The sequence below is a fragment of the Chamaea fasciata genome, unplaced genomic scaffold, assembly GCF_029207755.1.
Source record: "Chamaea fasciata isolate MVZ Bird 193981 ecotype frontalis unplaced genomic scaffold, bChaFas1.0.hap1 SCAF_3, whole genome shotgun sequence".
Classification (NCBI taxonomy): domain Eukaryota; kingdom Metazoa; phylum Chordata; class Aves; order Passeriformes; family Sylviidae; genus Chamaea; species Chamaea fasciata.
Window position 1 is genome coordinate 40,073,995 of NW_027094088.1, and position 25,290 is coordinate 40,099,284.

General features: G+C 41.6%; 2 long non-coding RNA genes across 3 annotated transcripts; one reads left to right on the forward strand and one right to left on the reverse strand.

Moving 5' to 3' along the window:
* Positions 1-714: 714 nt before the first annotated feature.
* LOC136287676 (uncharacterized) lies at positions 715-1,860 on the reverse strand. Of its 2 annotated transcripts, none has more exons than XR_010720251.1 (3): positions 1,799-1,860; positions 1,425-1,538; positions 715-1,107 (listed from the first exon to the last, which is right to left on the reverse strand). It is a non-coding gene; the product is annotated as an uncharacterized lncRNA (long non-coding RNA). The 2 variants fall into 2 exon arrangements; XR_010720250.1 differs by having other exon boundaries at positions 715-1,276.
* A 422-nt stretch (positions 1,861-2,282) lies between these two features.
* On the forward strand, positions 2,283-8,416 carry LOC136287677 (uncharacterized). The gene is made up of 3 exons (XR_010720252.1): positions 2,283-2,405; positions 2,848-2,891; positions 8,387-8,416. It is a non-coding gene; the product is annotated as an uncharacterized lncRNA (long non-coding RNA).
* Positions 8,417-25,290: the final 16,874 nt, after the last annotated feature.

Sequence of the window (25,290 nt, forward strand, 5' to 3'; positions counted from 1 at the left end):
TTTCTTTCTTTTTTTCTTTTTTTTTTATTATTTTCAGAAGCTGTTCTATCTCTTGTATTTCAATCTTCTCAAAATGTGCTGTACAAAGCCAGTGCATTTCCTGCCTTTAAGGAGAAGGGCTATTGGACTCAACACAGGAGGTGGGTTTGCCTTAAGTTCTTGTTCATTCCATTCTTTTCACTGGACTTTTTATATGTGTATCTGAGTGTACTGAAGCACATGTGCTGCGAAGAGGGAACATGCTCCCACTTTTTTGATTCCTCCTGATCAGACTGGAGCTGAGAGCTCTGTAAAGTGGCAGCAGATTTTGATTCCCCACTGCCCTTGTCAGTCTGGATGTACAGTAAAATAACAGCCAAGCTGTGTATCTCTGGTCTCCCACTGTAACTCCTGCTGAGACAAAGAAAAGGGGCTACTTCAGCAATTACACTGGAAGTCATCTCAAAAATGAGTAACATCTCCATGGCTCCCAGCCCCAGAGGCTCCATATGGACTCATCCAGCTGAGCATCTGTGGAGTTTTGGCTCTGGTTCAAGAGGCAGAACTGCTATTCAGATATGTGTTTCTGGAGCTCCATTTCTGTCCCCACCCCCATGCCCATGAGCCATCCCAGCATCCATGTCCATGGAGTTTTAACACGGGCTTGCTGCAGATGAAAGATGGATGTCAGCCCCAGCAAGTCAATATAATCCCCTAAAAAACATCCATTCATGTTGGCAAGAAAGCCCCTAGGGAATATATTTTCTGGAAATACAACAATTAAAAGAGATGGCGGGGGTAATTGCACTTAATTGAAGGGAGAAATACTTTTTGTAGCAGAAAAATGAGCACTTAAAAATGTTTGGCCAGCCAAGGACAGTTGGTGATGTGCAAGTACAGAGGGCAGTTAATCCATTTTAAATCACTCTTGCAGTCAGGAGAGTGATGGGGAAATGCACCAGGATGGCTCTTGCTCTGGGTACAGTCAGGGGGATTTCAGTGATGGTTTGGTCCAGGCTTGTTGGGCACAACCCCTCCTTGCCTTGTCCTGACTTCTCACCAAGAATATTCAGCTGCTAACAAGGTGCTGTCTTCCACTCTTACAAGCCTGCAGAGGCAGCCTGGGGCCTAAGCGTGAAGAGGGGAATTAGTGCCTTCCTCCCAGAACGTTGTCTGTAATTCACAATCTGCTTCCCAGGTTTAGGTGACAGTGCTCTGCTGTTTTGGGAGCGGAGCCGCCCCCCACACCAACTGCTTAAGGTGCCAGTGCTGGCCTCAACAGGAGGAGCTGTTCCCCCTGTCAAAGGAAATAGCAGGCGTGGCTGAAATGCCTGCAGAATACACCGGCTGAGGAAAACAAAGCTGTTTCTGTGGTCTCTCCCCCACTGGTATGTCTTAAACATGGACCCAAAATATTTATTTGTTTGTTTGTTTGTTTGTTTTACCTTCGTTCCATTAGGATGATGAAAGAAGAGTCAACTGATTTGTGAGAGATATAAAATTTGCAGTTTCCTAAATTTACGCAGAAGCCTTCGGAACCAATCCATCCTGGGATTTGTCTACAGCAGGAAACAAACCACCTGCTTAGATTTTGTTTAACTTGCATGAGTAAAACACTTCAAATTCACTTATGTGTTACAAAAGACGGAAGGGAAGAAAAGCTTGAGCACTGGCACACTTCCCCACTGCCCCCCTTTCCCTGTAAATGTAAAGATCTGAAATCAAATGCTCATTCGCAGGGAAGCCTCTCAGTTTTTTCCTCTTTAAGGAAAATTACAAACTACCGAAGCGCTGCCTAGAGCATCGAATGCAAGATTACCTCATCACCACACAGCGTTATTGGCTGGAGATAACGGGAGGTGGGGTGTTGGTGCTACCCCTCGGTGGGAGCTGGGCTTTCTCATTATCTCTTTCTCTTTATTTCAAAGCAACTGACCCTTCTTAATGGATGTCACCTGCAGGGGCAGCCTGGTCTTTATGGAAGCGTCCTATAAAACAAAGAAGGACCAGCCCAAGTGTGATCGTAACGAGATTGAATGAGACCAATAGAAACAATTTAAAAATAAATACCGTTTAAATGCAATAAGTAATTGTGTATTCAATATGGCAATTTTACCTATCCCTTTAAAATTACTATTAAATCCCGCAGAGCAGCTCTAAAAATTATGCAGTCATTAGAATCCATAGGGCTTCTTGATTTTTTTTTTTTAAATCAAGTGTCTGTATGCTTCCTAAGGCTAAAATATGTAATTTTTATTCAGGACCACCCTCTGTCATTGGTTTCCAGAAAAGTCATCACTGATTGCAGAGAGCGTGAAAAGTCTGGTGATGATATTGCTCACCTCTTGTGAGGACCTGACTTTTAAGTTTCTGAGAAGATATTGCCCTGTTGGGACACAGCAGGAAATTTGAATTTCAGTGCTAAGGTAAATCCCAAAATACTTTTTGAGGGACAACATTGCCATTCTTTTTACAAACAAGGACAGCAAGAGCAGTTAAAGTCACCTGCAAACATGATAGCTGCATGAAAGTGGCAGAATCAGGACTAGAAGCATTGTTTGATTCCAAGCAGTGCTCTTGCCACTGGCCTTGGTTTTCACTTGGATCTCACTGCTCTAAAATTACTTTTGGCAATTACAGCAATTCAGTGTAAACTAAGAAAGGATCTCAAGGTTTATCTTTTGATGAATAACATGATCAGGTGCAGACACAGTTCCAAGAACCTCTTCAACATCTGTGCCATACAAAGCTGTATGCCATGTGTGCTGCAAAAGACCTTTAATCCTTTATTTCCTTTATGGTGGTTATTAATAGGGGACTGAGTTCTGTCTTTGTCTCTCTGATGTTGTTTCCTTTGTTTCCTTTTAGGAGCAGCACAAGAGGATAGAGAGCAGACAAACAGCAATATCCTGGTAATTAACTACCTCAGAAATATAGCGGCATCATGGCTGTGGTAATGCTGTGTAACAATTTGCATACATTAGTTTTCATGTTCCAGGATAGCAATTTCTGTAGCATTTGAGAGAAAAATAAGGCGGAAAAAATGGAGAGAGGAAAGGTTGAGCTGGGGTCAATATAGGACTGTAACTGAGATTGCATTCTGAGAGAGAATGAGTGAGGCTCTGAAAGTGCTTGGACCCTTGTTAACTGGGAGTAATTCTACCTGTAAGTAGGTGTAATTCTACCTGAAGCAGTTAGCTGACAAAGCTGGTCCAGTTTGGAGAGATATTTCGGTACCTTTAGGACCCACTGATTTCAACCAGCGCTGTAGGTGCAGATTGTCTCAGCTATTCCCTAAGTCGTGGGCTTGCATTTGCAGAACTTGTGATGCTGCATAGACACTGCACCCTCCCTGCACTAAAAATACCTGGCTTGAGAGTTCAGTTCCTGAGCAGAAGAGAAGACCCACAAAACCTGTCACCATGTCAGACAATCATGTACTAGCAGTGTTTTCATTGGAGAAACAGAAGCATTGGCAGTGAAAATTTATCTGTCTCTGCCAAGCTCCTTTGTGTCCTGAGGTCCTTTACACTTCAGGGCCATTTGAAGAGGTATTAGTAGACTCCTGGACATTAAGAGATACAATCACAGAATCACAGACTGGTTTGGAGTGAAGAGGGCATTTAAAGACCATCTAGTTTCAACCCCTCCATGGGCAGGATGCCACCCAGTGCACCCCATCCAGCCTGTTCTTGAACGTTTCCAGGAATGGGGCATCCACAAATCTTCTAGGTGCTCTTGGACCTGGGGTACAAGGCAATAATCCATTGCCAAGGTTCATTGTAGGTAGGGAGAGAGGCTCTAGCTGCAGCTGCTGTGCTGCTGCAGCCACTGAGTCTCTCCTGCTCCTGTGCTCCAGATTATCATGGGGATGACCCTCAGCAAAGAAAAATAAAGCTCCTGCACAGGCAAACCCAAAAGATTTTATTTTTTTTTCATCTAAACTGCTGTGTGGTGGCAGTGATGCTACCCTGTTGTTGTCACAGCAGTTCGGTTGAAACACTCAGATCAGGAGGAGGAGTCCGTGGTCTAGCAGGCAGTATGGGATGGGGCACCTCAAGCTCGGTTCAGACCAGTAACAACCTGTAACCTTTGTGTTAGCTATGAAGATCTTTCTCCATGTTCATATTTGTGTGACCTGGCAGCATGCATCCCTTAAAATCTCTTTTTGTTCTTTTTTGTTGATTTACTCTGTGACTTTGGGAAAATTACTTAATATCTGTGTGCCAGAATTTATGTATCCATATCATGGGTGTATTGTTAAACAGCTTTCTCAGAGGGACATTGTGAGGTTTAATGAATTCATGCTTGTGAAGTAACTTATGATTTCAGATGAAAATTGTTTGAGATGTGCAAAGCACATTATAGTTAAAACCAAGAGGAAACAAAATAATAATAATCAAAAGGCCCTGAAGATGCTGATCACTCTAAAGGGGGAATATTTATGATTGAAGTTACTAATAAAAACATCAACCACTGTGTTACAAAGTAAGATTTTTCAGCTATATAACACTGGTTAATATTATGCTATTTATTATTCTGCTTAGTATATCCATTCTTATTGCATGGAAAGAAAATCTATTAAACTGATCCATCCTGGATTTATTTCAAAAGGACATCAGTGTTTGCCCAAAATATGTCAGAAGAGTGCAAAGCCATGGCATGTTTGTTTGTATGGCTACCTTTACTGACAGCAAAAATCTATAGGATGACTTACCTGAGTGAGTCCAGAAGCTTTTGTGGAATCAGGGCTTTGGTGTGAAGGAACAAGGGCTTCAAAAATTGTCTTCTTGCCACAAAAAATAAAGTTCACAAAGAATAAAGTCCACAGAGGGTACCAAATCCTTGGAAAGAAATTGTGTGGCATGTGCCAAAGCCTTTTCAGCAACAAAGATTTCATTCTGTAACACAGAAAACAGGCATTAGTGTGACCTTCTATGCCTCCATAAAACAAAGGTTGCCACTGCTCATGTCCAGGCAAAAGCTGATGAGAGGAAGGCAATAACTCTTGTGAGGTGTTTCAGAGAAAACTGTTGGACAAAAGGCAGAGCAAAACCAGAAGACCAAGAAAGAATAGAATTTGCATTCTGTCCATCAGGATACAATCCTTTTGTGTTTGTAAACATTTGGGGTTTGGTCAAGATACAATCCTTTTTTGTCTTGAGCCAAAATCCCAAAACTTTTGGATCCCAAAAGCAAGACCAAGCAAATTTAAGGTTTGCCTCAATTTGTTCAACTGTAAACCCTACAAAACATAACCTTTGCTTTGCAGCCTGTGTCCCCCCTCAGGCAGCTGGACCCTTGGCAGGGAGGTGCCTGCTGGTAGGTCAGTGCAAGCTGGGTAGGAGGTGTAAGCTCACCTACCTTACAGATGAGGACAAATCCTCAGACAGTTGAAGTGGTCATTGGTTTCTGTGCTTCATGTACAGCTAATATCAAATGAAGGGCTATGCAATCGTTTAAATAAAGGTGGTTTTCCTGTTAAAGGGGAAATTATGAATGATTTTCCTTCAGAAGTCAATGCTGAACTGGGGCAGAAGAGACAAGACAGTATTTTGACTACTGGGAAATGTGATGCCATAAGTTGGACTTTGAATTTCAGTTTCCTAGACATATCTATGATGGCTCTCATGTGAGGGGAAAAATGAAGAACCATTTTTACTGTACTTAAGAACCTCAGTTTATTTTCATGGAGTTGTACTTGATCTCTGCTGAGATGAATCTCAGAAGCTGCCTGTCCTGAGCATGGCAAACCTGAAGGGTCTCTGGGTTACCATTAGAATTCTGGCTGACACCAGACTGAGTTTTGAGAGCACTCTGGCCTCAGCTTCCCGTTTTGCAGAGGGGAACTCAAGCGGTGCTGGTCTTGGGACAACAAACATACAAATCCTTGCTCCTGTAAGCGGATTCCTGGTTCATCCTCACATGACCATGAGCTCCCAGAAAAGCAGATTACAGAGAGTGTCCAGTTTAGGGAGGACTGTAGATGCTCTATAGCTCTTAACATCCTTGGACATTGTGTTTTGATGAAGTATACATTTTAGGGACTTAACAGGGAATGAGAAAGAAAGGGATAATCCCTCTCTATTGAAAATACAAAAGGGGAAATGTGGGAAGTATTCCAGCCCTCAGCCACAAAAATACCTCAATGTATTAGTCATCTGAGTGATTGCAACATGTTCTGACAGTTCTAATGTCAAATATATGACTGAAATGCCGAGGAAAACCAGGTGTCCATAGTCTTTTTAGCAATGAGTAACACCTCAGATATATTCTTTGAAAAAGCCCGTTTTGTGTTAGATAGTTTGGGGTTCAACTGTTTATAAACCCAAACTCTGACTTTATCTGCACTCTGGGCAGCATTTGTGGGTCTTAACAGTGCCTGCATTTCTGGCGTGGTACAGAAAACCTCAACCTCAGTTCTGTGAAAGTAAATGTGTGGTTGCTTTCACTCAGAGCAACTTCATAAAATAAGAGGTTTTCTTAGTGCTGTGGGCTGGTCTGATCCAGCTGTGAAGTTGGGACTGTGTTACATGAAGTAGTTCATGCTTTCAAACAAATTAAATGATCGGAGGGAAAGAAGGAATAATCTTCCCATTAAATCTGTTCCTGCCTAGTGTATTTCAGATATTTAGCACTCAGATTTAGCACTCTTTTTTTCCCTGTGAAATGGACATATTAAAAAAAAAAAAAAAAAAAAAAAAAAAAAAAAAAAAAAAGATGTGTGGCAACTGGATATATTTCTTTATTTAAGTTATGCAAAGTATGTTGCAAAGGTGAGAAAATGCTCCTTTCACCTATTCTTAAAAATGTAAAAGGTATAAAGGCAAAAGTCCTGCAGGTGGCTGAAGAGAGTGATGGAAGAGATGTTCCCATTTAGTTCTTATGTTCTGTGTGTCTCAGCTTACTACTCTGCTAAGTGTTGGAATCTTGCACTGTGCCAAAGGAGGGAACTTTGGAAAAGACACCAAAGTACATAGCATTATGAGAAGCAATCATAAATATCTTTGTAGTGCTAGACATAGTTCTTGGTTGGAGACATCTGAATTATCAGGAGTCAGTGCTAACTACACTGGATATTTACTTCTTTTTAGCATTTCAAGTTGTTAATAGAACAAGAAGATATATATATTATATAGATTAAGGATATATAGATATAGATATATAGATATATATGGATAGATATAGATATAGATATAGATATATTTCATATGCTGGCTGTGGAGAACTACATATTTTAAACCACAAAGGACCATGAAATATTCTGGGTTTGAAGTCTTCCCTATAAATGCTCCCTAAACTTCATCCAGTTACTTGCATGCTGATTTCAGTAACTTCTGTTTGGTAAATGCAAATTTGATCCTCATCTGAGTATCTCAAATATGCAGAAGTTGCTATTTCCTTTGGTAGTTCATTCTATGCGTTTGTGTCCCTTGCTGGAGAGACTAGGGATGAGGCTGGTAAGAGGAAAGACTGAAAATAAGGTGTATTTATATCTAACTACATAAAATTTTAATGCTTGTCCATTTACTCTAGAGTTTTTCTAGCTTCTCATTTATCCCAGGAAAATAATTTCTGTATACTTTTTCAAATAACTTCCTGATATTTGTCCCTTTTTCTGGACTTCCTTGTTCTAAGGAAGCTGATCTTCATTTTCCTAGTGTAACACATTTTCCCTAGCCAACTGAAACTATTCTGGCTCCTTTAGACCTCTTTTTAAATTTTCAAGTGTCTTTTTTTAAAAAAAAACTTAGATAACGTATTTGACTATTCTAGTATTGGTCTTGCCAGTCTCATATGTTCAAAAAAATTGTTCATCTGCTCACTCCACTCTTCTTGTACAGGGTGAAGAACAATGGAAATGAAAGTGAACATTTTTAATTCCAAATATAGCTGACTGTTTGGAATTATGTGGTGTGGATTTCTCAAAGTAGAAAATGAAAATATAGTAGATAAGTAAAGGAAACAAGTCAAGAGCCTGAAAATATCCAACTGTTCTAGAATAGCTCTGAGAATAGCTTGTTTTCCATATCTCTAAAGCCATTCTTAGGCTGGTCATTTACTGCACAAATGACCAGTTATGCTTATTGCATAAACCCTTAGTGTACCTCTCTCAACAGTATCTCAGTTAAGGAGGTCTGAGTGAAGTCTGGATAAAAGAGAGTCTGCCCCTGTTTTAGCACTGTGCTTTCTGTATCTGCATCCCCATTGGGATTTATGGTCTTGTGAATGTCACAACAGAGCTGCTAGTTGTTCCAGTTATCCAATCTTTCCTTTTCCTACTGATCTGTGAAGTAGCTCAGTGGAGCTTTCCTTTTCATTTGGAGAAGATGTTGAGTCATAAATGTGTCTTACTAATTTTACGACAGCATTGTATGAAACTAAACACTATGATTTCACCCCACAGTGATCCTCCTATGTTACTCTTCTAAGTGTGAATAACAAAGAACTCGACTTTAGGATTTCAAGAACAGCTACAAGCAGATGTTTGAAGACATTTTAAGAAGTTGGATTTCTTCTGTCTGAAAATAAGACTGGCCAAACCGATATTGATCAGCCAAATTTCCAGCAGAAATTTTGGAGGACCCTTGAGACTCTGATAACCTCACTGAGATGCTTCAAGAGAAGCAGAGATCTTCTGAGTCCAGAAAACCTCAGAGACAATGATGAGAATATTTCATTACTTAATTAAAAGTGGGGTAAAACAAAGCTGACTTTAAAAGCTGAGCAAAATTCTAGAGTCTGAAATTGAACACATATCCAATTGTTAATTTTTAGTTTTATGAAAGTAGAGTGGATTTTTTATAATTGGCTAGTGGACCATCCCTTCTCCCATCGTGATTAATAGAAAAGACCTCAGGGAAAATTAAAACTGGAGTAATTTTAATGCCTCCACAGTTTATATATAGATATATACACACACACGCACACACATATATGTGTATATACACACTTTTTTAAAATACGGTTTTCAAGGCTGGGCAAAATACAATTCAAAAGCAAAGTGAAATCAATCAGAGACTTCTAGCCATCTTTCCTTGTCTCTCAGTTTTACTGATTCTTTTTGGACTCCCTAGCTATATCCCTGGCTCTAGAGCAGGAGAATGAGGGCTATTAGCCAAATGGGCTATTGTTTATTACAATCTGTAGTGGGAGTGATGGCAGCTGTTGATGGTAGTTTTTCATTAACAGTTAAGTAAAGCCAATATGTGTTGTAATACCCTGTGCAATGGCAGATGGTGAGCTGCAGAAAGACTTTCTACCTCAACCAGTGTTCATCTTCACTTTGAAATGCCATTTAAAAAGAAAAGAGTTTTAAAAAGGACCACCTCTTCTGCTGCCTTATTCCCACATAAATTTTATGTGTCTGGAAATGTAGTCCAAATACAAACTGTTAGGATAAAACAGGCTGCTTGCAATAAAAAGAAGGAGAAAATACCCCTTTCCATTTACAATTTGACTGCTACCTACAGTGCCATTTCCAACCCATTTTATGCTCCTTTCCTTTGCAGAATTGAGTGGGTGTCTATATCCGGAATTAAGCATCAGCCCATGCTGAACCTCAAATTTTTACAGCTTTCTATTCCAGAATCTGCAGTGTAGGTTAGGGTAGAAATGCTCTTTCCACAAGGCTCTTCATGTCCCTCTTGGCAATTCTTCTGAAAATTTACTCATGTTCCTGGTGAGTTATCTTTATTCTCTGGTTACACCACAGGTAGAAGGATGACCTCACACAGAGAAGCCTAAGCCTGACTGTTTGAACTGAAATATCTGAAGTAGAAAAGCAATATTTTATTCTTGAATCTCAGTGGTATTAACCTTTAGGAAAATGTCTCTTTTTACACCAGCATTGGTTTCCACACAGTCTGTGATTACTGGCAGAAAGTTCTTGCTGGTATCAACAACTGTACTGTTCTGGATACTGTCATGGATATTGTACAACATCTAGAGGGGTGTTGTAAATGGTTTCCTAGGCATTTTGTAGTGTCTTGCATATCTAATGATGTTTATGCTCTTCTAGCATTGTAGTTTTTACATTGAAGAAAAAAGAATATAAATAATGGATTGGACCAGAGTACTAAACCTTTAAGTAGTTCCTGAGTCTAACAGAGGTCCCTGCTGTATTCTGAGTCAGGAGCTAGTGAAAACAGCCGTGCAAGTTTAGACCCTCCCTGCCAGTAAATAGGTTATCTGATGCCTGAAGCATCAGTGCAGTTTCTGTACGTTATTGCTGCTGTAGAGTGAGAGTGATGCAGCACCATATTTCCAAGTGAATGCACAAAATTTGTGAGTCATAGCTATGCTCTGAAGGGAGGGACAGAAACTTCTTTTTGGTTTATCTGTCCTGCTATGACTAGAAAGTTAAAGCAAAACAATAAAAATATAAAGTTAGGTCTGGTAAATCAATATATCTGGTAAATCACAAACTCTTCTTATTATTTTCTGTGAGGGAAGTTATGAGAAATCTGAAGGGAGTTTTCCACAGGGGATACTGCAATGCATGTTTTCTATTCCAAGTGTTTGCAGCATCAATGAGAGCAGAACAGTGCCTGCCTTTGCATGTAATTGCAAACAAAATATCTGCAATCCCAAATCAAAAGGGACCTCACACAGACACTTCAAACATCTCTTTGGGAGCTACCTATGCTGCACAGGCAAGCGGTTATGAGAATCTGCATTCAACCATCAGGAGGCCTGTGACTGCAGCCCAGGGCACTGTAGAGGGGGCTCTGAAATATAGCGCTTGCACCCAGACTGGAGAACAGCCCAGGCTGTAGGAGGTTCCCATCTTTGATTCAGATCTAGACTTCTCACTCTTTTTAATTGAAGAAACACTGACAGTTCTATCATTTCCAATACAACTACATGTGGCCCTCCTATGTGAAGAACTCCTTACAACTGGCATTGGTGGAATTGATCTTAAGCAATGACTACTCTCCTCTGCAGTGCCATTGCTTCCTTCTCCTGTGGAGCCTGGGGTCTCCTCCTCATGGGGAACTCCTCAGTTAAACACAGGAAGCAGCGCCAGACTTCCTCAGCAGGTCCGGCAGCTCTCCCAGCCTCTTCTGGGTGTCCAGCCCCACACAAGAGGAACAGCTCACGTCTGACCAGGCGTGTGAAGCCAGAGGATGCTCCGTGCATCCATCCTCCATGCAGAGGATGCCAGTGCAGCCATCCTCACACAGCTCACCGGCGTGTGGAAGGAGCTGTGCTGCTGCTCTGACCCCATGCAGATCTCAGAGCTTTATAAACAGCCTTGGTGTAATTCCTCTTTGTGGCTTTTGATTTGGTTGGGAGTGATGGGGGAAGGGGCTGCCCCTTTTTTGTTTCCTCAACTGGGGACTTCCAGTGTGTCATTTTCTTCTATGCGTCTTAAGCCTCCAATCAGGATCAATTATGATAGCACACTATGTAAATATTAAAGACAATTGCAGAGCTTTAATTAAAGACAACTCTGTTTCTTTTCCCCCCTCCCTCCCTCACTCCTCTCGACTTAGTCAGGAACACAATAAACTTAATCAGCTGCCTCAAATTATGCATGCATTAGCCCGTGAGATTCAGCAGGGCCAGGCTTCTCAAGGACAAAGAAATATACTGAGCTCCAGCACCTCACTTTGTTTTCTCCAGCCATCTTTTGTGGTGTGTCATGGGAAAAATTCTAATGAGTCTCTCCATGCTGCTGGAGAAATTCCTGTCAGGCACAAGCCAGTTGCTCTCTTTCTAATCTTTATTTTCCAGATACGAATTTTCTGTTACCCTGCCCTCTCATGAAGAAAAAAAGTTGCATCAGGACAGCCTGGACTAGCACTGACTGCTGACAATATGTAACAGTTTTGTTTTTCTGGAGTTGATTTTCCTCCCTTCTCACACATCTTGAAGCTTTTTGGCACTGCGGCACACACACGTTTGCATCTACAAAACAGTTTCTCTGCATCTACTGGCACTGTGCATGGATTTGATTGTGTTTGCCACATAATATTTTTTTAAAATATGTTATCAAGCTGAGGATATGGTACAAAGTCTTCTGCTTCTAGGAAAATTTCTGGCACAGTGGATATGCAGAATTTGCTAACTCTCCCTTCCTCCGAATCTTCCAGCTAGCAAAACTGCTCAAATTAGCAAAGCTTCAGGAGGGAGACGCACACTGTCCTGACTTAGCTTTAGGAGGGGAGGCTGAACACTAACACCGGGCGGGGTTTCTAATTTTTTTTTTTTTTTTTCCCGTCTCTATGCTGTGGATTTGAAGACAAAATTCTTTTCGTCCCTGGGTTTGGGGGTCTTTCTTCTTTGACCCGTATGGCTCCGCTTTGTGCTCCCTGATAGTTTCAAAGGTGAGCACGCTTCAGATTCGCCTGATTCTGCGGGTATAAACAAAGGAATCATTTCCTGATGCCGGGTTCACAACCGGCTGTGTGCCCGCTGCGGCTACCTGCGGGGAGAGGAGGGGTGGAGGAGAGAGGGCAGCTGGGGAGTGTGCCCGTGGTCTCCTGCTGGGCTGCCAGAGCCACCTGGAAGCAGGAGCTGGTTCTCTGGGCTCTGTCGTGCATCCTCCAGCCCGGCTGTCGTTTTGAGCATGTGCTGCTGCCTGGTTATGACAGGAAGCTGCTCTGAACAAATGGCTGTGGGTGTTCTTGTTTGCTCATTGACAGGATAATAACTTGCCGCTCTTTGTATTAGGGGAAAGAGCCCTGAAAACGCAGCTTTCTGGAAACATTGGAGCTTATTTATGTTAGTGTGTCAGTCTCGATTTAAGAAGGCAAAACAAAAATAGAAATTTCGCCTGGTCTCTGGCTGGCTTGCTCACCAGTCACATGGAGCTTAACAATAGTCAGACTCAGTTGTGTGCCTGGTCTGGGAAAGCACCAACAGGAAATAAGGACGTAATCTGAAGCATGACATCACCCCATCAAGAGAACCAGCACCCCTGCTTTATTTCTCCAGATCAAAGACAGATATTTACATATCTAAATTGAAGCTGTTTGCCAAGATAAGAATTAAATCTATACCACTTAACACCCTAAGACATTATCCACTATTTATTTTAGAAAATAAATACATTGGCTTTGTTTTGACCTTTGTGTGATTCTATGAGGAAGCTGTTCCTCTAGCACAGGCCTCTGCCCATGGATGATGAAGGGTAGGAATGCCCCTCCTCTGAGTGCAGGGAGCCATCCAAGACTTGGAGCATTTCAAGAGATCACATCAGGAAGGGAATTCAGCTCTGGAGCAGCCCAAGGGAGAAAGGAAAAAAATCATTGCCATCCAGGCAAATCAGCTTGTATTCACCAAGGTGGGATCCTGAGGGGCTCCTCATACAAATCTGAGAATTTGAGATCTTATTTTCATTGTATCCTGCTCAGGACTTTGTTTCCACTGCCAGAACAGTGTTAATTTTAGTGTAGATTAGCTCACTTCAGTTTCCCAAGGTCAGTTAGGTGTCAGGTGTGTTCCACTAGTTTGGGACACAATACTTACTTTATTCAGATATCTAACAACAAAATCTAAATTTGCCTAGGCCTTATGCAGATTTTAAGTAATGTCAATGTGGCTCACTAATTATTTCCTTCTAATGCTTCAGTTTTTTCTGGTGAAGGCACAATCTTTGGGTTTTTACTGCCTCAACCATGCAACAATATACTAGGAATATACTAATTGCTGACAGCCAATGGATTTATTCTTTTTGTTGCACCCTAAGTTCCAACTTTCTGAGCCCATAAAATCTGTATTCAAGTAGGATACATATTGCCCTTCCTTTGCAATAATATACCAAGGTGTATTACATTCCTCAGCAGAAAATACTGGCAAATGAGAACAAGTGAAGAAATGAATTTTCAATCAGAAGTTAATCGAATGCTTAAAAATACGGAGACCAAGATGATTTCAAACATAACACAAGTAGGAAATTTTGCATTAATCTACCCGACAAGTGACCTTCTTCTTAAGCCTAGAACAAATAAAAATACAATAGCTACTAAGTCTTTTGACAATCTCCTCTCCGTGTTTTAAGGATCTGCCATTCAGCATTTACATGTAATCTTCTGTTTCAGAGGAAAGGTACCCTTTGGTCTGGCAGGGTCCCTTTGTTTATAGAGAAGTCTCCAGAATTCAGTGATAAAGAAGAGAAAGAAAGCCTCAATAATAACGTTGCAAACATTCTGCATTTTTGACCTTGGCAATGCCTGCTTGCATGTTGTTTAATGTATTAAACTGTTATTTGTTTGGAGTTTTAATACTCAGCTTTCCCTAGCAGGACTAATGCAATGAAAACCCTAAGGATTTGACTTTGTTGTGATAAGGCAAAATCTCCACTGAAGGAAATGAAATGAATTTCCTGAATCTCTGGACAAAAGTTACCACAAAAGCTGTAGTACAGTTTTGTTAAAGAGGCCTATAGAAAAAAGGCAATGGACAATTGTCCAGTGTACTACTGCACCACTAGAAGGTAAAAGTTCTCTGCATTCTACTAAATATCCAGTCATGTGGAGCAGGTCTTCAGTATCCTAGGTGAAGGTAATGGGAAGCAGCTGCCTCATAGGGAAACTGCAATAGCGCTGCAGGTGTGAAGGGAGACCAGGGGCCTGAGCACTAGGGCTATAGAGAGGGAAAAGGTGTTCTTTTATGTGCTATGAGAGGAATAAAAACAAAAAGCTGGTGTATGACAACCAAAATCCTCAAAACAGTTTAGTGGAAGGACAAAGATTGTTTAGAAAAAGGCAAGGTCAATGCCAGATCTGCATTTAACAGCTTCTGTTATGCAGAGGGTCACTGAATAGTAAACACTAATGCACCAAATACTAGTAAAATACTGTGTATTTACAGTTAATGTTAACTCTGATATATGGTTAACAAAATAACTATCAGAAGACATTGTATTTGGAAGAAAAGCCCTCCAGAGTAGAAGAAATAGGGTAGCAGAAGAACTGCAAGGGAGGTATAATTTTATTACTGTGATCACAAGGCATAGGCTAGATGGTGAGGGAAGAAAGAAAGGAGAAAGGAAAAGTGTCTGAAGTGTTCAAGTAGTTGTTGTAAGGTCCAAGCATCAAACCCCTGTGAAACTAGGGAAAAATGCCCTTTTATTCATCAAAGCACTTCACCTTGCTGCTACACACTGGTGAGAAAACCATGTTAAGTTAGTGGCACTGTCAGAGAGATGAGGAATTGTCTTGTTTCTGCATTTCCACAAAAAAAAAGAAGGCAGGAGACATATCATTAGCAGTTTATTTGGTATTAGTTCTAGTGTACTATTTCTGCTGGGGGGGGGGGGTGGGATTGGGGTGGGAAGAATTAAGAAAAAAGGGCAAAAGAAGGAAAGGAAAATGATTCTGCTTCAGAAAGGAAAGAAGTGTGGGTTGAAGGTTACACTGGGTGCTGGGCTCTCTATCTTCCATACAATGGAAGAGATGGTCTGGCTAGTAGCCAGGTAAGAGACTTTGAACAGAAGACACATTTCAATTGAACTTGAGGTTGAATTTTGCCAAAACTTCATGAAAAAGGAAGCTTTTTTCTGCAGAATGTAAGGGTTTCGGAGAATTGGCAAATTTTAACAGCTTCACTTCCTCCATCTCCACACTCCCATGACTGTAGTTAGGTTTTAAACAAAAAACACTTTCTGAATTATGTGATACTACATCTCAATTTTTCATCTACTCATCTGGAGCTGATAATACAACTCCATCACCTTCACTTTTAAGCTGATAGGTTTGCAAATATCATGCCACTAGCCATGGTAAAGCACAGCTTGAAGAGTCTTCCATTTCAGTCACCACAAACTTGGAGCTCCAGATCTGCCTTTGAGTCAAGACTTTCTGTTCCTTTTGGACTGTTCACATACCTATGGTCAAAAAAATGACCAATGACCTGATCAGAGTTTCAGCTTCTTACTGTTTTTTAATTTCTCTGTTGCAAAGATATAAATGCAAATCGTAATGGCCTCTCAGACTCACGTGAAGAAGATGTAACACTTGCAGGCTGTGAATTAGTTTTCCTAATATTATGTTGCAGTTTTAAAGAATGGAAAGAAAATTTTAGCTCTTCCTTAGGCCACAAACCACCTCTTTTTTTTCTTTCTCTGTTCTTTTGTTCTTTCAGCTTTGACTTCGATGTGATTTTTGTGGTTGGCATACAAAGGTACAAACCTATGGACTGTAGTCCACTTGCAGCTGGACTTTGGAGAAGAACACAAGGACCAATGGCTTACGGATTCAAAAACTGAATGACAGTAGGGAGATCAAGATTTCTAGGGGAAAGTAACCAATTTGAGCACTCATCTATGTTTATATTTTTAAAATGCAGATGATCTTTATAAAGATGTGACATAGAGTTGTAGAAAACAAAAAACTGATTGTTGAGATCAGTCTTGACTCTGATACTGCTTCTGTTGGGGAGTTGACACCACAGGCCTCCAGGCCACAAAGGGTGTTTTTTCTTACCCTGTTAGTTTCATTGTTGGATAGGTTTTTTAGGTTTCTGGTTCACAAATACTCTGCATGTATGCTGAATAACCTAGCTGAACAGTTGGCTCATCAATATTTACATGGGAGACCTTTATAAATAACACATCAGATTTACACACAGAGGTTTGTTAAACTTACAATTATGACTTACACTAGCAGCCCCAAGAGCTTGCCTTTGCTTTGGAGATGGCTGATAGAGGCAATCTTGTACACTGGTCAGAGGAAAGTAAGACCCAAGAACCTTTATTGGCTTTTACATCTGTAAAACCTGCTTTCAGAATTAGTCTGTTGTGTCACTGCTGTGCTACATGGTTTTCTGTTGCTATTTGGCTGTTTGGAACAAATGAAAATGAGCTAGTCAATGAAAAGGCTCCCTAGGTTTTAATGGTGTCAGTAAAATGAGATAATTATCTTTTGTTACCGTAGAATGTCCCCAGCCAGTACCCTAGTTGTTTATTCATAGAGAATAAATAATATATTGAATTTATTTCATGATTTTATTCAAGTTGATAAAAGCTCTTATTTTCCTAATGATTTGCAGTTTGCAGGTGATTGTGATCTGTTAATATAACCTCTCTTTTTTTTTTTTTCTTTTTTTTTTTTTTTTTTTTTCCCTGTATTAAATGGGAATTGCTAATCCCAGGCTGCAATTCTTCCTTTGGAAGAAGGGATGCAAAGAGCAGCATGGGTATAAATCTGGAGTGGTTGAATTGAAGGCAGCATCATTATGCCACCTGCAAGGGAGCCCTGCTTTTTGGAGTCTTTTCAGCGATGCCGAGATGCAATTTGTGTGTGTGGTATATCATCTTTGCTGTGTCTCTGTCCCTGGTTTAAAACTGATGTGTTAATTCTTGATGACTGTACTAGCACCTCCTGCTGTGTGCAAAGCTGATCAACCTTGCCTGCCCTTCCTGATGATTTCTATTTAAAATCTGCTGAGGAACTCAGACACTGACTGTGATAATGGGGTGAAGGGAAGGGAAAGCTGGAAAAACTCCCTAAGAGTGACTCTAATGCAGGGAGACCTGTGTCACTGGACTCTCTTCACTGATGAAGAGAAGGGGGTCTTTTTTTCTTGAAAACTCCTCTGAAAGCTTCAGGCACTGGGGAGTGTGCACTGAGGGGGGCTGTTGGGAGGACAGGGTGCCTGGTGGAGTCACAGTGGCCTGATGAGCACTTATCTTGACTTGATGAACCTTCTCCTTGACTGTGTTGTCAGTCGGGCTTCATAGGCATCACCACAAGACAGGGTATTAAAGAGGGATTAAAACTCTGTAGGTATTCACAGGGAGCTCCTTGGAGATAGCAATCTGAATTGGAAAGATAAATGCTATCTGAGAATACTGCCTTCCTCTCATCATGTCCCTGTAGCTTTCAAAACAGAGGTACATCACATGTGTTACGTGAAACTGAGCCAGACTCATGTCCTGCCATGCAAAAGGGGTGTGTGGTTTGGGAGGCAGAGGAATTAGATCTCATGACAAGCAGAATCACCAGGAAGGGGTGAATGTCACCACAGTTTGTCTCAATGAGATATTTGTTGAAGTGAGAGTAATGATAACTTTGACATTTTACGGAAATCTGACCACCCCAGCAGCGTTTGCGCTGATGATAGAGCCACTTCTCAGAGCAGATATTGTAAACAACAAGCACAGTTAGCTTGTTCAGTGCCACGTGTCTCACTGAGAACTTATCCCTTTGGAGCAAAAGATCCTGCACATCCAGTGTGCACCGCAGCAAATAACATTTGGTACATGGGCAAAAAACGAACTTACAGCTGAAGTAGCTTTGATCACTGCTGATAGCTGTGCTGTTAAATGTTGCTTACTCCAGATCAGAAGCAGACAACCTTCCAGAGCCTGACAGGCAAGAAAATAAAATGCATAAAGGCAGAGAATCATTGTGTTTATAAGCTATTCAATTTAGCATTTGGCAGGTATTTTTACATAAAAGCTAATACAGACCTACTGTGCACCACCCAGTACATCTGACTTACTCTTTCACAATTTTAATAAGTGTCCAAGCATGCATTTTAGTATATTCTACTTGCTAATCTAAGTAGCATTGCTATGGCTTGCTATTAAAAACAGTTGCAATAATCATTCTAAAATTGTACACATAAACACATCGGTTCTGGCCTCAATGTTTGTATCTGTACCAGCAAATAAAGCCGGCCAGGGCTTCTTCTGCAGTCCTCACAATAAGTGGCACAGCTTACAATCATATAAGGAAGCTGTCTTCCCCCAAAAAAGAAAGGACCTCATCAATGGTGAAAGTTCCTCAGCATCAAAGCATGCCCTGGCATTGCCTGGAACTGCTGGCACAGATCAAAGCTGTGCCAATAAACATATCAGCAGTTAAGCAGTGCACATGCTCTGGTGCCAGTGATGAGGTCCATGCCTTGGACCATTTCATCTTGCTACTGCTGTTGTAGCCACCGTGAGGTAGAGGGCTGTTTATATCCTGTGGTGATTTTCCCAAGAGATGGCTTGTGTTCTGCTGTGCACACATAAAGATATGCAAAATGCACCTTTTTGTAGGTGGCCTATGATAAAGTAGAAGTGTCATAGTAAAGTTGTGTTCCCTTGGCTAGCCATGGAAAAATAGAGCTATCTCTCCTCTTGCCTTTGCCAGCTGGTGCTCAGTTCCTATGGAGTGCCAGGAGTACCCTGTGGAGTACTCCTGTGGAGTACCATCCGTTCCCTGCTCATTTAGTTGGCAAGTTCCTACAGAGCGTGGTAACTGGAAGTCCCTGCCTTCCCTTCTCTGCCTCATGGAGGCCATTGGCATCTTTGGAGAAACACAGCAACTCTGTGGTGCTTCAGTTGCTCCTTCCCCCAGGCCAGGCTTCCCCAGCTGCTGGGCAGTGCGTGCTTTGCTTCCACTGCAGCACACAGAGGGATGGGGAGTGCTGCCCTGCAAAGCCCAGTCACCCCACCAGCTGGTCCAGCATGGACTGGTGGGTTGGACAGGCAGACACAGAAAAGCATGCCTGATATGCCAAAGAAGTGCAGCAAGCTAGGGAAATTCATTTTAGTCAAGCCCTGCTGATTCCCATCCACTCCCTCCTACATGCCATATCATGTGAAGGGGGGCATAGGAAGCCAAGAAGCAGCAAGATCTTGCTGTGCTTATCTAACCTGACCATTGCTTCCATTCAAATTACTTTTTTCATGTTTTACAGAAGCTACCTAGTAAGGTCTAAGGAGCAGCTCAGGGATTTTCTGAGGGATTGATTAAACACAATTCATGTCAGGCTTCAGCAGACTTAGCTGTTGGCTCCAATCCTGCCCATTGCAGGGGGTGAGACCCCTTGGCAGGTGCTTCAGGATAACATTGCATCACAAGCTGTCCAAGAACCTCCTGTTGCAAAAGAAATTCAAGAGGCTGAAGCATGAGTTTTGCAACTTCTGAAAAACAAACTGCTTTCATAGAAGCTGCAGTCTAACTCTACTGCTTTGAGCCACTGATGAGGATGTGATTTAGAGGGCTGTTTGAGCAGGTACAGAGCAGGTTCTCTGCCAGTTCAAATCTGTATCTCTTTAATGGGTTGGGGACAGAAGGCACTTCTGCTTTCAATCAAGTTAATGAACTCTCATACTGTGCTGGCTGGAGCAGACAAGGGGATACAAATATAGTCCTGTGTCTGCCTTTTCTGAGCACTCTACAAATGTTGCAGCATGTTGTATGAGGAATGTGCAACTCCGAGACCAATATACAGGATTCATAATTTAATTTCTTTTCAAAGGCCTATTAATAGTAAATCAATCATCAATTTAACATAATCAGAGCGTGGGTGCCAGCTCTCCCTTTATAGCACAGCATATGCACATCTTCAGTCAGCTTAGTTATTGCAATGGTAGTATTGAAGCTTGAAAGAAAGCTTCCACCTGCATTATGAAGGTGGATGATCCTGTAGGAACTTACTTTTTGCTGAGCTATTTGGAGTTCACAGAAGACTTAAACTCTGTAGGAAAGCCAAAAAACGTTTTTGTTGTCCACTGAGACTTGATTGTTTGATGGCAAAAGAAATCCTGGCAAAGAACCATGGAAGTGGGAAATACCAGTTAAAGAGCTTAGGTCTGATGTGCCTTCCCCCCCCCCCTTTTCAAGAAACAAAAGACCATGTTCTTGTCAGACAATATCAGAGCATCTTAGGGCTGATTAGAAAGTTTTGGATGTGCTCCTGCTAGTCTTCCCCTAACTTGCTGTCATGGTTTAGGAATGGTATTCCCCAATTTAGTGTGTTCCCACCAAAGCACCCCAAACCATGTGCCACTCACTGCAACAAACTGGAGAGGAGAATTGGAGGCACAAAAGGTAAAGATCACAGGCTGAAAAGAGATCAGTTTACTGGAAACAGCAATGAAATAAAAAATGAACAGTCACAGCAACGATATTAATAAAAGGGTGTACAAGAAAGGCAAATGATTCCCACATGAGTAGCTACCACACAGAAGAGCCCAAACAATACTTGACCATGCCATGCTATCCTGACTGGAACCACCAGTAAAGAGAGCACATTGCTTTTCATTTTTTGGTAGCTGATTCTATGGTGGAGCCTCCTCAATATGTGTCACCTTTCCCTCATCTGACAGTGATGATAGTCCAAAATGATGCCTTCATGATGAATTCCAGGATCCCTGGGCAACTGAGTTTTCTTATTTGAGCCTTCTGTGTGTTCAGCATGACCCACTAACTCCATGTGGCATCAGTGGCATGATGTGTGGAAGGGACTTTCCCTTTGAACATCCAGCCCAGCACTGGTAGTCAGGGTGCCAGAAGCAGCAGCACTTCAGTGCCAATAACCTGGCAGCTCAAACCCCTTCATGAGCTGCCAGTGTCTCTTTCTCATTTGGGGTGTAGCTGGCCACAGATCCTCTGTATCCCCTAATACAGAACCCCAGAGGTTGTACTCAAGTCTCTCCAGGTACCTTTTACCAGATACTCCATGAAGGATCATTCTCCCTGGCCACAGAGTAGAGCACATTTTTCACATCTTGTCCTGTCCTTACTGGCCCAAGGGCTATTGCATGAACAGTCTGCTGTTTAGTTTGATCAAAAGCTTCTTGTTGTTCAGGACTCCACTTAAAATCATTCTCCTTCTGGGTCATTTGCTAGAGAGGGCTTACAACTTGACTGTAATCTGGAATAGACTATCCCCAAAAACCCACAGCACCAATGAAAGCTTGTGTTTCCTTTTTACTGGCTGATGGAGACAAAGCTGCTGTTTTGTTAACCACATCCATTGGAATCTGATGACGTCCATCTTGTAATTTACTCTTAAAAACTGAATTTTCTGGGCAGGTCCTTTGACCTTACTTTGCTTTATGTTAAAACCAGTCTTCAGAAGGATTTGGATTATCTTCTCACCTTTCTCAAAATCTTCCTCAACTCTGTTGCCCACACAATGATGTCATCAGTGTACTGTAAGTGTTCTGAAGCCTCAGCCTTTTCCAGTGCAGCCTGGATCAGTCCATGGCAGACGGTGGGGCTGTGTTTCCACCCCTGGGGCAGTCAGTTCCAGGTGTACTGCACACCCCTCCAGGTGAAAGCAAACTGAGGCTTGGCTCTGCTGTCAGAGGAAGGGAGAAAAATGCATTAGCCATGCTGATGGTGGCACCACTTGGCTGCCTTGGGCTCCAGTTGATACTGAAGTTCCAGCATGTCCAGTACAGCAGCACTCAGGGGTGGTGTGACTTCATTCTGGCCACAATGGTCTGCTGTCAGTGTCCACTCCCCCATGGATTTATGCACAGATCATACATACCACTGAAGGGGGAGTGAGCCTTGCTGACCATTCCCTGTCTCTCCAGCTCATGGATCATCTCATGTCTGGGGTTCATGGAGTCCCGGTTGGTGCAGTACTGTCCATAGTTCACTGTCATGGCAGCAATTGGTACCTGCTGTTCTTCCACCCTCAGCAGGAGAGTCCTGTGAGAGGACAGGCAAGGTATTCAGCTGTCTCATTTTCTCTGTCTCCACAGCAGCTATACCAAAAGGCCAACAATGATCTTGGCTTTTGGCTATCTTCAAAGAGTTTTATTTTAATAATAAACTGTTCAAATGATAGTGGCAGGAACCAAGGAAATGTGGTCTGATATCAAGACATGGAGAGGGTAAGCAGTTGGTGGGAGGAAAAGGCCAGAGCTAAAGAAGGGATTGGTTCAGTGGTCACACAGAAAAATAGAAGGGAAAATAATTTTGACTGGAATAAAATGTTAGTTGCCATTTGGGGAATATTCTGCAGGATTTTTAAAGTGTACTTTACAATATTTTTATTTCTGAATTCACATCAGCATCACCAGAAATGCCTGGTGAGACTTGTGGAGGTATCAAAGGGAGACAATAATAGAAAACACTTCTCTCTAGCCGGTTTTGATAGAAGAAAAGAAAAACTACAGATGACTAAGTGTAAATATAGAAGAATAAAAGAAACCACATGCAGCAGGGAAGGGAACAGAATGGACTCTCAGAAAAATCTGACCTAGGCCTAAGCACTAGCTCAGAGTCATGATGAAACTAGAGCAGGAAACAGCATGAGGTTGCATTATTTTTTTTCTCTGAAACTTGTTTATGACTATATCACCTAAAATTCTGTGAATTTGTGTTAGAGACCTTTGCAAAGACTTTGTGCTATGTGCTTCCACCTAATGTGTGAGGTTTGACAAGATAATTGAAAATGGTTTCCCTGTCTCACAGAGCTCAGCTATACATCCATTTCCTGCAGACATGCAGCACAACTGTTTGCATGACCACCTGCAGAGCAAGTCCACCTAAAGAGTAACCTTGACAGAAAATCTTTCAGCCACATCCATTTCTCCATCTCTAAGTGGCTGAGCTGGGTTGTGCCTATCCTGTGCACTCATCACTGTGCAGTTAAGATCATGATAATACACCATGATTATACACCACACACCCAGCAAGGGAGGGAACCCTGGTGGCGAGGAAGCATCTGTTGCTGGGGTGGAACACAGAGCACAAGAGGTGGGCAGAGAGCTGAAGGTGGCATTGTCTCGAGATTGTCTTTTGTGCCAAGATTTTCCACAGGATATTTTAAGAAGCCTTGATATATAGGGTACAGAGTAAGATGCAAGCAAAGAAACATTAAAAATTGTGAAAAATAGTAGACTGAGAAGTGTAGAAATACTAGCAAGGACTCATATTCACATGATTTTTTAGTAACTCCTTTATTCTCTCAGATATCCTCTAAAAGCTGTAGTTTCCCTCTCTGTATTGGGGATGGTGTTGCTCTGGTTTTGTATTAGATATGATATCTTTTTAATTTCCAGATCAAGTAGAATACTATCCTTTACCCTAGATCACATGTGGTTTTCTCCTTGCTAGATGGATGGTTACTTTGGTTCCATTCAGCTTGTGTTGTATATACACTTCACCGGGTTTTGCTCTCCTTTAAAATTCGTGGGACTGAGATTGGTTTGGTACTTACATGTAATACAAACTGACAGGAGCCATAATATAGGAGTATGATTACAGAGAATAATTCATAATTTTTTTCTTCTAGGCAAACAGATTCAGTTGGAACGTATGTCTGTTTGTAAGCATGGCTGTCTTTGTTCAGTCCACAGCAAGCTTGAACCATTAAGGAGTTTCAGCATGTAAGAGGGTTCAGGCAGCTGCTCTGGTCATTTTCAGGCTCTCTTTTCTTTCTGCTGAATATATTAAGAATAATACGTTGTTAGAGGGGAAAGCTACATGCTAGAAATAGAAAAATATTAAAGGAATGAACAAAGGGAGGGGATGCTGTTTTTAAACCCTAGTGGTCTCCTTTTTCTTTCTATCAACAATCAAGGATAAAAATATCTGTATTCTCAGAAGAGATTGGAAGCATCGAATATTTTATAAAGTATATTTTAAATTAGTCTAGGCAAAAAAAAACCCCAAAAAACAAAACCAAAACAAAACAAAAAAAAATAAACCCCAAAAAAACCAAAACTCCACACACACAAAAAAAACCAACCCTACAAATGCAATCTAAGAACCAGAAAAAGAATTCTAACTTCTGGAACAGAAAACCAGCCAGATTCAGTGTGACTGAAACTAGATTCTAAAAAACATGTTAAATGATAATGGCCATTTTAGGGACACTAAGGGAAGAGAAAGATTTTTTAAATGGAGTCAAAATCCCCCCCCTTTTTTTTTTTTAGAGGCAGTGGTCCTAACCAGGCATCTGAAAAGAAATGGTTATATTCACATCTCTGCTTGAAATGATGAGATGCAAATGCTGTCTTCCCTGTAGGGGCTTCTGTCTTAGGATCCTTACACTCTTCTGCAGAGCTCTTCTGACATCTGTAGAAAAATGTCCAGGTTAGGCACAGGAAAAACCCTTCCAGAGCTCAGAATTAACACTAAAGGTGTGGACAGCGAGAGAGGGTCCAGAGAAGGGCCACAAAAATGACCAAAGGACTGGGAAGCTTTCCATATGGGCAATAGCTGAGAGAACTGGGTTTGTTCAGCCTGGAGAAAAGGCTTAGAGGAGACCTAATCACCATGTTCCACTGTTTGGAGGGTGGCTACAAGAAAGACAGACTGTTTTTACAAGGAGTCCCTTGAAAAGGACAAGGGGTAATAGGTAAAACTTCCTTCTGGAAACACTCTGATTGGATTACAAGATGAAAATTTTTCACAGTGAGAAAAATCAGGCATTGGAAAAAGTTCCCCAAGGAAGTGATGTTTTCCCCAACACTGGAAAACTTTAAGATTCAACTGGACAAGGTGCAGGGCTATCTTGTCTAGACTGTGCTTTTGCCCACAAAGGTTGGACCAGAGGATCCTTGAAATCCCTTCCAACCTGGCATTCTATGACTCTCAAATTCTGTGATTCTATGACTGG